Source organism: Zootoca vivipara, chromosome Z1 (assembly GCF_965207765.1).
Source record: "Zootoca vivipara chromosome Z1, rZooViv2.hap1.1, whole genome shotgun sequence".
NCBI lineage: Eukaryota > Metazoa > Chordata > Lepidosauria > Squamata > Lacertidae > Zootoca > Zootoca vivipara.
Genome location: NC_142583.1, coordinates 1,822,259 through 1,837,361, shown reverse-complemented (window position 1 = coordinate 1,837,361; position 15,103 = coordinate 1,822,259). Strand labels below are relative to the sequence as shown.

Below are 15,103 nucleotides of genomic sequence, written 5' to 3'. Positions count from 1 at the left end.
TTGCTTTTGTTGCAGGTAATCTAAATCCTGATACTAAATCAACCAGTAGAGCATAGAACTTTTGTGGATGAAAGAGGTTGCACTTGGAATATTACATATTCACCTATGTCACTTGAAATGCTTTTTTACATTTGCCCTGGAGAATGCAGGATCACCCAACATTTGTCAAGAGGAAATGACTGAATAAATGTTCATTCTAAATGGCATACAGTTTCATAAAAAGGTTAAAGAGATCTATACTTACGGTATAAATAAAATCAATGATGATTCTTGAAAGAATAATCAATTTCTTTATGTATCCTGATTCTGCAACAGAAACATTAAATGACAGCTCCCTGAATTACACTGGTTAAGTCACAGTTCTTCTCTGTGGCTCATTGCTACACCTGTATGTTCTATCAACTTTGTATATAAGGAAATAAAACTGAAAACAGTAAGAGGCATCAGTAAAAAAAAAAAAGCAGACCCGAGTGCTTACCTGAGTGTTAAAATTCCAAACTGCGTGCACAAAATGATGCACTTAAGTTAAAGAAAATGCAGTGTATTCAGCAGCAAGGTCTGGCATTATGTACTTGATGCTCAAAGCTGACAATTTATATGACTGCATAGTGCAACGTGGGTGAGGTTGAGGCACAGACAAAGGTGTACACAGAGGCCAAGTATGGGCCAGGAGAACCGCCCCTTTGTTCTCACAGGATTGCATTCATGTCACTGTAACAGGGCTTTGATCGTAAAGCAAAAATGCACTGTCAGTGACATTTGACTGAACTTCAAAGCAGCTTCCAAATAGCAACATAAACAGAAGAAGCTAACTCTCTGGTTACAAATGTAAATTTAATACATGCTTACTTTGTTTAAGACTTATTCTTAACAGATAGTTCCAAGCTACTTTAAAATGCCAGTGGCTAGCCTTGCAACTCTTAGAGGCAGTTCCATGACCTACATTTCAAATCAACTACTGCATCCAGGTTGATTAGATCTATGCACCTGAACCTGTACTTCAAACTAATTCCCGAAAGTGCTTTGATTAGATCCATATAATCACCTTTGGGGCAACCTGTTGCCTGTGAATTACTTATGTGACAGTGATGCTATCTTTACTATCACTTTGTCACATTTTTCAGAGAATGCATATCCAAATTCTGAGGCATGCGTATATGTATGTTTGTGGGAAGTTGGATAATAATGTTTTTTACATATATTTACTTAGGGCACAATCCATAATCATTACAAACTATTGGAGTTTTTGCCTTTTAACTCAATGGGCCATAAACTGCAGCATTTAAATGCATACTGGCATATAATTTAATTTTTTTTAGAAATGCAGAATTTTTGAGAGTACCATTTCCAGCTTTCTCAGGGGTTAATAAAGGGAGGTAATGTCGGGGGTGGGGGGGTGGAGAGAAGATGAGCCATGGGAAGGTTAGGAAACTGTGCTGAATGCAGACATACAATTTATTCTATGTTGGTAATGCTTCTCAATCCCAGTTATGTGCTCTGGTTTTACCAAAAACATTTACCAATGTAAATGTGCATTTACCAAATGTGCACACATAGCTCAGTGGTAGAGCACGCCCATTGCATGCAGAGGTTCAGAAGTGCAATTTCCACTATGCAGGTTGGGGATTTACCCCTAAACCAGCAGAGGACACACTGCCCCAAATGTGATACCAATTCCATTTTGCACAGAGTATTCAGAATTTTCTGTTTTCTTCAGTTGGGGTGGTTATGTTATTTTAATGGTGCAGTCCCAAACCTCTGAAATATTAGTATTGATTTCAGTGGGACAAAATAAATACAGTGGTACCTCAACTTACGAACAACTCGACAATCAAATTTTCCGACTTACGAATGGGGGTAATGGCCGCACGCTTACGAATGTCTCAACATCCGGGGAAAAACCATGGCGGTTTTAGATAGGGATTTTTCGACTTACGAATTTTTTGTGCACTACATCCGGAACTCATGTCGATGGTGATTTCAACTTTGTTCGGCTAGAAGAAAAACACAAAGAAATTTCATATTTGCATTCTGCTTCTAAGCTTAATTTTTATGGCAAATGTACCTACCCTTATTGTGCAAATAAATTCCTAGAAACGATATCATTTCTAAGAGTTTGCTTACATAATAAGGGAGGATTGTTCTCGTGTTTCTGGTTGTCATGAGCACTGAATATATTGACTTTATTATCACCCCCCCCCAAATAATCCTGAAAATTGCAATTTGCTAAGGGTGTTGGATTTGTAGCTGTGTAACCAAAATTCCCAAGACCTTTTTTTTGGGGGGGGGGTGCTTTAAATATATGCTCTGTATGCAGCCTGTGTGTTCAGTTAGAGCAGACAACTTGGCCCTCCAGATGTTTTGGGACTACAATTCCCATCACCCCAACCACTGGTCCTGTTAGCTAGGGATGATAGAAATTGTAGTCCCAAAACATCTGGAGGGCCAAGTTTGGCCATGCCTAAGTTAGACCAACCCAGAGTATTCTGAGGTAACAAACTACCCTGCTCTTTATTAGGTAGCAGAACTTACTTATAAACATTTCTAGTTCTGAAAAAGCACTAGTTGTGCCATGGAGTCAGGTTCTGTAAACTCCCATGTTCTTCCAAAAAGCATTCAGACACACACACACTAGGGTTGCCACATGTGTGGGAAATCCTGGACATAATATCTTTTCAGGGGCCAACATCAAGGGGAATTTTACATTTTAAATGAAATGCCTGGGGTTCAGGGGATTTATTTATTCATGGCTGCCTGGCTGGCTGGGGCTCTGGTAAGTGAAGGTTTAAATACGACCTGACACTCCATTGGGATAAAATACTATAAATCCTAGAGAGTCACTGTTTTTAATGATCTTGCAAATACTGGTAGGTACAAATTATATTTCCTGTCTGGCTAAGATTTATTCTCAAATACTATGTTGAATCAGATTTCTTAAAGCAATTTCTAGAATTCTAGATACAATCAGCTAGATATGAGGGGGAGGTCTCTTACCTGTCCTTCAAGCCACAGGGAGTTTGGATGGGAAGCCATGGTAACTGCTCATACAAACTAGATCACTGTTTTGTTTTACAAATAGGCTGAACTGATGTGAAAAAATGTATACGTCACTGAATCTCTAGCAGCAACTGATTGTCTAAAAAACATTTTGTTACATGTTGTAGGAAATTATCTTTCTATCTAGAAATGGCAGGATTACTCACTTTGTTTGCAAAATGATATCACTTTACTAGGAACCTTGTCATAAAAATGCTGTGACACATTGATTGACATAGTCAAGGAAGTAGTTTTCAGACTGTGGCAGACTGTTGCTCCATGGCACAAACGCGCACACACGCTGTGCATCCCCTAAGAAAAGCCCCTGGGAGCCAACAACTTCAAATAAAGTTCTGTACAGAAGTATGCCTTCTCCTGTCAGTAGTCTCTCTCTCTCTCTCTCTCTCTCTCTCTCTCTCTCTCTCTCTCTCTCTCTCTCTCACACACACACACACACACACACACACACGCAACAATTTCTTAGATGTCATAGGACTACTTCTCTCCATATGAACCTACCCAGACCCTGAGATCAACTTCTGAGGCCCTTCCTCATGTGCCTCTTCCATTAGAAGTCTGGAGGGTGGCAACACAAGAATGGGCCTTTTCTGTGATGGCTCCCTGTTCATGGAATGATCTACCAGGGAGGTTCAGCTAGTGCCTTCATTAACCACCTTAGGCACCAGACAAAAAGTTCCTCTTAACATCTGATCCCCTTTTCAATGTGTTGTGGAATGGGCATTATTGGGTTGTCTTTGTTTTTGCTTTTATTACGTAGTCTATGTTTTTTATATTGTAATTTTATGTTGTGAATGGTGCTGAGATTTACAGGTGTAGGGGAAGTATACAAATTTAATAAATAATAATGATAACAATAATTTGGTGCTTGCCCTGAACATAGAGATTGCTAGCTATGAATCTTTGCATTAGGACAAGACCTCTAGATACAGCTGCTGCTGATGCAAAGCTCTCTCCAGGACTATTATCACTGCAACTGTTTCTGTTAACATTCACTTTCAGCTAAGATCCACTGGATACCATAGTCACCACTGATGTGTTATGAATTACAGTGATAAAAACTTTAGATTGTATACCATAAGTTAGTTGCTTCATGTTTTTATTGTATCCATTTTATTTATTTATTTTTGCAGTTTTGTTTTCCGTGGATGCTAGTCTAGTAACCATACCTACATAGAAAACCATCCCTGAGGCCTCTCTGGTTACAAGAAGATTACATTAACTGATTACAGTCAGGTTTTACTAGAGTGAGAGATGCCTTCCTCCTATAGATAGTTCTCTACCACACGTAAGCCATTTTTCTTTGTCAACGGATTGTTATCACTTCTCAAAACGAGTATTCAAAGAGCAGAAATGACGGCTGTAAAACCTGGAGATAATAGACCAGAGTAAAAACTACACAATTTAATAACCAGCTCTGTTCCTTTTTAACTCTTGAAGCACTGGCTTCTGTACAAAGAACACTTGTAGCTCTAACACTTGGAAGTCCCATTGGTAAGAGAATGGTGGTGCTGGTTTTGCCCTTTACAACACTGTAAAAAAGTAATTAAACACAAGCATTATAATAGTTGCATTAATATAGTGTTCTAGTACTGGCTGTCAACACGCCTTGCAGGTGTTACCAGAGGTGGTAGTAATTTCTGTACATGGTACTATTCTCTTACCAACTTTAATATATCAGCCCCTCACAAACTATAAAGTGTAAGAAATAAGCATTCCAAATCTTTGCAAGTCAATAGATTGTATTCAACTAAGTTTTACTCAGAGTAGACCCACTTAAATTAATGGACCCATGTCATGTCCATTAATTTCAGTGGGCCTGCTCTGAGTATGGCTAATATTGTATATATCCCTATATGCCCCTCCTCCTCCACATTGCTTCAGAAATGCTTCAGAAATGCTCTTATTTAACCTAGAGTGTCCAGATGGAGATGTTTCTGCATCGGGAGGATTTATGACCTCTGATAAGTGAACAGACTCCAGACAACCCCAATGCTGCGTGTCTACAGAAGGATGAGCGAGCTCATGCCACTATTATCCTGGGTTTGGAGGACAGCCAACACGTCAACATGAGGGCGTTGCTGAAGCTAAGCAGAGCTAGCAAGCATTGAGAGACATTTATGTTAAGGCTACAACAGTAGCAAATACCACCTGCTAGCTATAAATAAAATGTTTGTGGAGCTGCAGGAACGAGACATTGCAAATGTGTACGTCATACTGCCATCCCTAAATGAAAGTTGGGACAATTTTGTTATGAGCCTGGAGGTGATGCCTGAAGAAAACCTTTCCCTTGACAAAATGGATAGGGCTTTAGCTCATTGGCAGGGGACATCCATTGCTTGCAAAAGGTTCAATTTAAATCCCCTGCATCTCCAGGTGGGGCTAGGAAAGAAGTACTGTATTCTGAAACTGCAGAGCCAAATGAACATTGTAGATGGGGAGACTGAGGCTGCGAAAGAGTGACTTACCAAATGCCATATAGTGATTTCAAAGCAAAGACTTAAGCAGCAGACTTCTTGATTCATGGCTCAGTCAGTCTCTTAGTCAAGTAAGTTGCATTTCAGGGTTAAATGCAATAGCCAAATTAAACAAGTTTGCATTTATTACATGGAAATTGGAAGGGGGATGAGAGACCTCCCCCCCCCCGAGCCTTGCCTCTCCACACTATGAGGCAAAGACAAGAGATGGGGTAGGCAACCTAAGGCCCGGGGGCCGGATGCGGCCCAATCGGCCCGCGGACAGTCCGGTAATCAGTGTGTTTTTACATGAGTAGAATGAGTCATTTTATTTAAAATGCACCTCTGGGTTATTTATGGGGCACAGGAATTCATTCATTCCCCCCCCCCCAAAAATAGTCCAGTCCACCACGGTGGACTGGCCCACGGCTGAAAAAGGTTGCTGACCCCTGGACAACAGCCTCCACTGCACATTACCAAATGTAGCTATTCATTGATAAATGTATCTATGTACAGGCTCAATGATAAAACTTTAGAAATTCATAAGAAATCACATCATTGTATCAATCTTCTCAGTTCCAATGACATTTAGGACCCAGGGAAATGAGGTATAAGGGGAGGGGTGAGAGAGCCCGCCATAATCCCCAAGATGTATAGTCAGGTCTGCAGGGCCTTCCCAAGGAGTCATGACTGGTGATATTCTGCCCTCAAAGTGTCAGGCAGATAACCATCTCAATCACAATGCCTACCCACCCCATAGTGGGATGAAGCCACAAGACAAAGGGGTGTATTTGACTTGACTTAGGGACCAGGGAACTGTAAATGCTTTCCTTTGTAGTGTGATGGGAGTATGTGTGAAAGACTATATTTGAGTGACAGAGGCATGCCTGGATCTCAGGTTCTGAGACCACACCTTTTCCTGTTACATCTCTATGATGTCTTGGTGATGTTTAAGGAAATATATTATGAAAAACTTTGGGAAACCTTAAAATACTAATGTATTTGTTCGGGGCTTCTCTCTGCTTCTTCAATGTTGTAGTTTGAAGTCTTGTTGCAACAATAAATATCAGGTCTACTTGCTGCTTTGCTTGTGGCTGAAGTCTCTTATGACCCCTGACCTGAACCTATGCAAGTCAAGGTTAGGCAATTGTGAGGTGCTCCAATGACTCCCTTATACTGTACAGTACATATTGACACAAGTTGTTTCCCTTTAGAACTTTTATGTCAGGCTGGCAGAAACTCATTTGCTTTGATTGATTAGAAGGTATTCAGAGCATAGCTGTCAACCCCCAGATTTGAAGATAAGGAATCCTATGGGCTGTCAACTACTGGATATGAAAGTAAGGGCACTGAATAAGGGGAATTTCCTGCAAAAATGGACAGCACTGATTCAGAGGCCTTCCTAGAACTAGAATAATTTGCAACTTGAGGGTGAGGTAGGGCTAACATCTCCATTAACTACACCTAAAGCAGTCCTATTTTTGTGCTTTAACATATAACCAGTTCCAGCATGAATTAGCACAACCCAGGCTGCATCATGTCATTGAAGTTACATTTACAGTAGGCTACACATTCTCTTGTCTCAGCACTGTAGGAAACTAAGAAATGCCTCTTGAAAGGGGAAGTACTTCCCTAACACCTCTACTTGCACTGTTAGCAAAAAAAAAAATCCTTCAGTAGCACCTTAAAGACCAACTAAGTTTTTATTTTGGTATGAGCTTTCGTGTGCATGCACACTTCTTCAGATACAGTACACTTGTATTGTACTGTGTGTGTACTGTATCTGAAGAAGTGTGCATGCACACGAAAGCTCATACCAAAATAAAAACTTAGTTGGTCTTTAAGGTGCTACTGAAGGAATTATTTTATTTTGCTTCGACTCAGACCAACACGGCTACCTACCGGTAACTGTTAGCAAAAAGTGAGCTCTCCAAGGCATATAGTGATTGGTCCCCACAACTGTCATCAAGTCAGTCATGTGGATGGGAAAGAAGTCAGACCAGTTCTGGTATGTACTGATAGTACTGATTGAATGCACCAAATGAGCACATCCAGTCTCAAATAAGTGCCACTTGAAAGCCCAGGATAACCACATCCCAGATTTGTTCTCTCATACTATACTATAGAATCTATAGTTACAATGACAACAGTCATTGTGTCTATAGAAATTGTTCACATTTCTGTGATTTTCCTATCTTACTGCTAATTTTAGTACAGTTCTATGTTTGCGAGTCATGCTCAGGGCCATGACCAAAAGTCAGAATATACCATAACTATTTTTATACATTTAATTCATAGAATCATGGAACCATAGAATTGTAGAGTTAGAAGGCACTCCCAAAGGTCATCTAGTCCAATCCCCTGCAATGCAGATATCTCAGATAGAGTATCCATGACAGATGGCCTTCCAACCTCTGCTTAAAAACTTCCAATGAAGGAGAGCCCAATACCCCATGAGGGAGACCGTTTCAGTGTCAAACAGCTTTTACTGTCAGAAAGTTCTTTCTGCTGTTTAGTCGGAATCTCCTTTCTTGTAAACTTGAAGCCATGGGTTCAAGTCCTACTCTCCAGAGCAGTAGAAAAAAGTTTGCTCTATCCTACATGTGACAGCTCTTAAGATATTTGAAGATGGGTACCATAGCTCCTCTAAATCTCCTCTTTTCCATGCTACATACCCAGCTCCTCATATTGCTTGGTTTCCAAACCATTGATCATCTTGGTTGCCTTACTCTGCACAAATTCCAGTTGTCAACATCCTTCTTTAATTGTGCTTCCCGGAATTGGACACGGTATTCCAGGCGTGGTCAAGCTAAGACAGAATAGAGTGGCACTATTATTTCCCTTGATCTGGACACTGTTCATGCAGCCTAGAATAGCATTAGCTTGTTTTGCTGCCAAAAATAACATCTGGTACCCACACATGTACACCAATAGTCTAGGAGGTTGTGTTAGTTATTGCACCAAAGCCAAACAAATGTATTATGACATAAGGCTAAATAAGAGCTAAATTGTCTCTTTGAGAGAGACATTTTAAAAAATATTCTTTTATTGAAATAATTTTAATTATAAAGAAATAAAGTGATACAAAGAGAAAAGGGGGAAGTGAAGGAGAAAAACTAAAACAAAGGTGTGCATAAGAAAGAAAGAAAAATATACAAAATTGAAATGTAATATACTCCCATACATTCTTATATAAATTGATATAGTGTTATTATCCTAATAGATACCATATATAGGCTAATAGCGTACTACATTCTGTTTAAACTCATTCCAAATGTTGACATATTTATCCAAACAAAGTTTACATCTTTAAGCAGTCTGTTCATAAATTGCATGTGTTGTCATATTGTTAGTCCATTGATTAATATTATAGCTATTCATCACTATCAATCTCTTGGTCACCATTAGGGCATGTAAGATCCATTTTCATGTTCCATTGTTAGGTACTGTATATAGCTCAAAAGAGGTATATACGGGTAGTTCAATAGGTATAGTTCAAAATAATATTCTCCGCTGAAAGATTGAACTTTTTTCTACACAGTCCAGCACTTTCTCCCAAAACCTGGTACAAAACTTGTACAAACATATGTTTCAGGGAGGCATTGTCCTTGCCACATCTCCAATACAGAGCTATCTTAGCTTAGTTTAGGATTGAAGGATAACCTTAAATCCTTAGCTTATTTTCAATGAGTTATCCCATTGTTCTAATATCTCAGGTGTCTCAGAAGCTGAGAGGGCTGCCAGCCCAAACACACTTGTTAGGCAAAGTTGTAATTGAAGATATTGCCATTGGGCCGCATCTGATATTTTCTTCCTCATCCATCAGTCAATACACCTGCTTCCGTCTGATTTTTCCATACCATCTTTTTTGCAATTTTTAGAGTAGGGTTTCCTTAGAAAGTAAGTTTAGCATGTGAAAATGGATCAAATTTGTTTTTATTATTCCATATCCTTCTGACTAATTTAGTTGTTTCCAGTCACCTGGGATTTCAAATATTTTGACCTGAGTATTGTCCAAGCAACCAAAGGTACTTATGCATATATTCCAGGGTTGCTCACACTGGAAAATTGAGACCAGCAGCAGGTATCAAATATTTAATTTCATACATTGACAGTATATAAGCATAATTATCTAATTCTGAATTCTGAAACCACCTTCTTTAATTTCCAGCTGCATTCTCTGCAATAATATCCTTGATGTTGTTGAGCCCCAAAGGCATTTCCTAATGAGGGTGTTTATCTTTGGAAATATGATCCAGATATAAAAACTGAAATTCCTCTCAGAATATAAATATCGGAATAATATTCATTTTGAGAGCATTCATCCTTCCACAAAGGGTAAGGTTCAATGACTCCCAACTATCAATATCTGAAGAAAACTCTTTTATTAATTAATTTATATTAACTGTGACTGTGTTATATCTTTTTTGTGACTGTGTTATATCTTTTGGTATTAACATACCTAGATATTTAATAGATTCAGAACAAATCTGGGATTTTCATGGCCCTCCAGCAGCTATTGTAGCTAATTGACCAGAAGTGAATTCTTGCAGTGTATTGTCTGCCAGGAAGCAGGGGATTAAACAGAATTATGCTCAAACAGTTTGTTGGGCTGCAGCATAACAAAAAATAGTAGAACTTAGCTGTACTTTAGATAAGAAAAATATTAAAATATACAAAATAAGCACAAGTTCCTTTTCATCACATTATAACACAAATTAACGTTGAACATAACACAAACTAATGTTGAACTGTGCATATTGGGCATTACTAAGGTTGACAGCAGTTGATGAGCATCCTGGATACTCCTGTACCCTAAACACATTAACAGGCTAAATTCCCTCCTGAAAACCAGCTGCATTCAGTAGGGATGCATGAGTGCAACTGAGAACAGCTGTCCCACTATTTATGAATGCCTGATTTCATACTGTAATCTGTAAATTAGTTGACAGATGTATAAAATCACATGTTCAGTACCTAGGGAACTCCCTAAAGATGTTCTAGAAGCATTTCATATATACACTATTTTTTTAAATGCCCCATGTACATTAAATATAGCAAGGACTGTCATTGCTCCTAAATCTAAGATGAAGATATTGATATTTGTTCATATTAAAGAGCCATAGACCAGAGTTCTTGCAGTTTCACCTCACCAACAAAATTCTCCAATCTCCATCATTATCATTATTAAGGTCTCAAAGCAATTTATAAGTTTAAAATATAGAGATACCAAAACCAACAACAGTAAAAAAGTAAAATCATACACAGTATCAACCAGTGTTTATTAACCAACATTCAATAGCAAGGAAAATATCATTTTCCAAATTCCACCCAATTAAAAGATGAACACAAAAAACAGGACAAAAATGAAACCGCACTGAGATTCAAATGCCTAGGAGAACAATAATGCCTTTGCCTGGTGCTTAAAAATTGACAAACCTCATGCCAGGCAAACATCATTGGGAAAGGCATTCCACAGCTGAGGCACAGCAACTGAAAAAGCCTGTTCTCTCACTGCAACTCATGACACCTTTCTCAGAGGAGGCACGTGGAGAAAAGCCAGATGATGATTAGAAGGTCCAGGTAGGTTTGCACTGAGAAAGCCTATAATTGGGGTCCTGAGCTGTATAAAAATTGTGTTTTATAGGTCAAAAACCTGCACTGGACTTGGAAAACAACTGGCAACCAATACAGTGAGACCAGAATTAGTATTATAGGCTAAGACATCCTGGTTCCAATCAGTGATGAGGTCGCCAAATTTTGCACTAGCTGCTTCTTCAGAGGCAATGTATCACATTGCAGTTATTGAACTACGGGTTACCAGAACATAGACAACTAAAATTGCTTATCCTCCCCCAGATAAGAGTTGCAATTGTGCCATTAGCTAAAGTTGATGGAAGGCACCCTGTGCCAGAGAGCTAACTTGTGCCTCCCTTGATTGGCAGTAACGGACCCAGAAGTACCACCAAGTTGCACACCTGATCCTTCAGGAAAAGTATGACCATATAAGGTTGCATCCCCCCTAATCCAGATTGAGTAAACACCTTTTTAAAATGCCTAGTCACATCTGGACTGAGCTTTAGGGTTTTGCTTTGTTTTGCTTTCATCCAGTTCATAACTACAGCCAAGCACCAGTTTATCACATTCGTTCATCACATTATTCAGTCAACCCAGTGCTCCTTCCGTTCCCTACTATATACTTGTAAAGCTTTGATTATGGAAAAACATAACTGAATTAACCTATTCAAAACCACTTCTAATCATAGGCAATACACACAAAGCAAAAACAGTTTAGAAATTTAAGATTGATGACCATGGTACTAAGAAATATTTATATATTAAATTTTATGAGATTGTGACAATTTATCCCCACCCCTCTTTTTAATGTAATTTTGTATTGTTAGTTTTTTCTACTTAGCTTGGAGCTTACCCTGTGTAAATGGGTATTCTTTACTCCAATGGTGTAATCTTTCTCAGACAACCACAAGGCAATCTGCTGAATCAATGTAATCTCTAAACTGTACCATCTAATCTTGCAGCTGTTCTCTCTGTATGGTTATGCAATCTGCCAGGTCATATTTGAACAAACAGGCAACATTTTAGCATTTTAAAATGCAGCTCTTTTAAAGCTTCTGTCATTCCCCCTGGTGTGCCAATATATCCTATGTCAATTAATAACATGCTAGCAAGACTATACAACATGCATTTAAGTTGCACAAAACAAGAGTTGGAAAGGACCGCGAGGGTGATGTAGTCCAACCCCCTGCAATGCAGGAATCTCAACTAAAGTCTCTATGACATATAACCTAACCTCTGCTGAAAAATCTCCAAGGAAGGAGAGACCACCAACTCCTGAATGTCAAATAGCTGTCACTGTCAGAAAGTTCTTCCTGATGTTTAGTCGGAATCTCCTTTCTTGTAACTTGAATCCATTGGATGAAGTCCTAGCTTCCAAAGTAGGAGAAAAAAGCTTGCTCAATCCTCCATGTGTCAGCTGTTAAGGTATTTTAAGATGTATCTCCTCTTTTCGAGGCTAAATATACCCAGCTCCTCAAAAGGCTTGGTTTCCGGACCCTTTTCATCTTGGTTGCCCTCCTCTGCACACATTCCAGCTAGTCAACGTCCTTCTTAAACTGAGGTGCCCAGAAGCAGACACAGTACTCCTGCTGTGGTCTAACCAAGGCAGAAGAGAGTGGGACTATTCCTTCCATTGTGAGACATCTTTAGGAGAAGAAAAGCCTAAGGAGTAAACCCTACATAAATGCTGAGTGCAATCCCTAAGATGGTTGGATAGCACCTTGTACACCTCATTCTGGCAACTCCCACAGCCAAGCTGGTACCAAATGTATTGCTGTGCTTTCCTTTGGACCACATCAACAACAAATTACTTCCATTGAATGGTATACTATACCATTGATGCTGTTGATGCTGTCTATAATATTAGATTTTTTGCTGCTGCATCATACTGTTGACTCATGGCAAACCTTTGGTCTACTAAGACCTCTAGATTCTTTTCACATGTACTGCTGGCAAGCCAGGTGTCCCCCCATCTTATATTTGTGTAGCTGGTTTTTCCTGCCTAAGTGCAGAACCGTTCATTTGTCCCTACTGGAATTCATTTTGTTTGTTTGGAACCTGTTCTCCAATCTATTAAGGTCATTTTGAATCCCAATTCTGTCTTCTGCGGCATTGGCTACCCCGCCCAATTTGGTGCCCTCTGTAAACTGGATGAGCATCTCCCATAGCTGTCAAGTTTTCCCTTTTCTCACGAGGAAGCCTATTCAGCCTTCGGGAGGCAGAGATGCAAGAGGACAACCGAGGGAGGGAAGAGGGACAGGGGCCAGGGTTGCCCGCAGCTCCCCTGGCCATCCTTCAAGGCACCCCCGTGTGCCATGGCACACGGGTTGAAAACCACTGGCTTATCCCACCATTCTCAGCCCCACTGGCAGAAGCCTGGTGGTAATTAGCTTAGCTTGTCGCTAGGAACAGAAATTTTACATTAGGAATTTGTAAGTAAACTTCCTGCTAAGAGCAATGTATCAACATCCTTCAATAAAAAGAGAATTTGAGTCAGCTGTGGGCAGATTTTCTTACACCTGTTGACAATTGCAAATTGTCCTCGTTTCATTTAATCTATACCAGGGGGTCCCCAAACTACGGCCCCCGGGCCGGATGCGGCCCAATCGGCCTTCCAATCCGGCCCGCGACGACCCCCGCCGCCCGCTGCCGCCGCCCGCTCTCACGGCGCGCGGCGCAGCGACGATCTAAAAAATCGGCAAAAAATCGCCGAAAATCCTTTGTGCGCATGCGTATGGGCCTCTCCCGACCCGGAAGAGGTCATTTCTGGTGCACTTCCGGGTCGGGGGAGGCCCATACGCATGCGCACAAGCGATTTTTGGCGATTTTTCCCGCCCGTGTGCGTATGCGCACGGGCGCGCACTCCCCCGCCCTCCGGCCCGCTGCGCGCGCACTCCCCTGCCCTCCGGCCCACCGCGCGGTCGGCACGGCGGGCACCGGCCCGCCGCGCAGAAAGTCTGGGGACCCCTGATCTATACATATATACTACCAGGCCCGGCCACGCATTGCTGTGGGTCATCCCTGTGATTCCCCCCACCCTGTCCTGATCCATGACGTATCCCGCCCCTCCTCCCTCCAACCCCCTGGCTCATCCCTGTGTTTTGGTAGGATACCCTTCCCTCTGTTTTCCCCAGGGAGTGTTGTCCCCTCCCCCTGTATCTCCATACATTGGCCCCTGCGCACGCTTCATGAACATTTTCATATATTTAGATTTAAAAATTTTGAAATAAGAACATGAGAAGCAGAAGTTATTGTTTAATTTTATTTTTGGGGTTGTCATTTATTTTGGTGGGTATTGTATTATTTGGCCGTTGTGTGTTTTGGGGGGGGGTTGTGTTTTTTTTTGTTATTTGGATTTTCTAATTTAGGAGTAGGTGACCCAGAGAACCCAGAGAACTACTTTAATAATCCCAACTGGGGGAGGGGATCAAATAGCAAAGACCCACAGCCCCGTAGCAACAGAAGGCGAGTTCCGAAGCGCCCAAGCTGTTCGGTTCCATAAAAAAAACAGGAAGTGGCAAGAGGAAGGTAGGAGATTGTAAATCGGGGGGGGGGGTGGCCACTGCAACTATCCAAGGACTTAAACTGGGGAGAGAAAGTGCATAGTTGTTGATTTTTTTAAAGACGCAGAGTGTCACGGTCCAGTCGGCGGGCGTCAGGACCAGAGGCAAGATGGTGGTGAAGAAGCAGGGTCGAGGAACAAGGCAGCGGCGAAGGTCCACGGGGCACAAAGCAAGGCGAAGGCGAAGCAAGGGTCCAAGGAGCAAGGAGCAAGGCGAAGGATCCAGGAACAAGAAACAAGGTGAAAGTCCATGGGGCAAGAGCAAGGCGAAGGCGAAGCAAGGGTCCAAGGAGCAAGGCGAAGGATCCAGGAACAAGAAGCAAGGTGAAGGTCCAAGGGTCGAGGAGCAAGGCGATGACAAGGCGAGGGTCCAAGGAGCAGGAGGCCAGATGCAACCAGGCAAGGATAGCGTTGCTGTGGCAAAGAGCTGAAGGGAAATGCTGGGCTTTTATCC

The 15,103-nt window shown here is 41.1% G+C and overlaps 1 protein-coding gene across 3 annotated transcripts in view; it reads right to left on the bottom strand.

The window, feature by feature from the left end:
* NRG4 (neuregulin 4) overlaps positions 1-15,103 on the bottom strand; it is a 40,122-nt gene that overhangs the window by 23,238 nt on the left and 1,781 nt on the right. For 2 of the 3 annotated variants that reach the window (XR_015947843.1, XR_015947842.1), the window contains exons 2-3: positions 1,937-1,994; positions 245-306 (exon numbers count right to left, since the gene is read on the bottom strand). The gene's annotated coding sequence lies outside the window, so the exon portion shown is untranslated. Of the gene's footprint in view, positions 1-244; positions 326-1,936; positions 1,995-15,103 lie in introns of those variants that run through there. The other variant, XM_088660817.1, reaches the window with a different exon arrangement.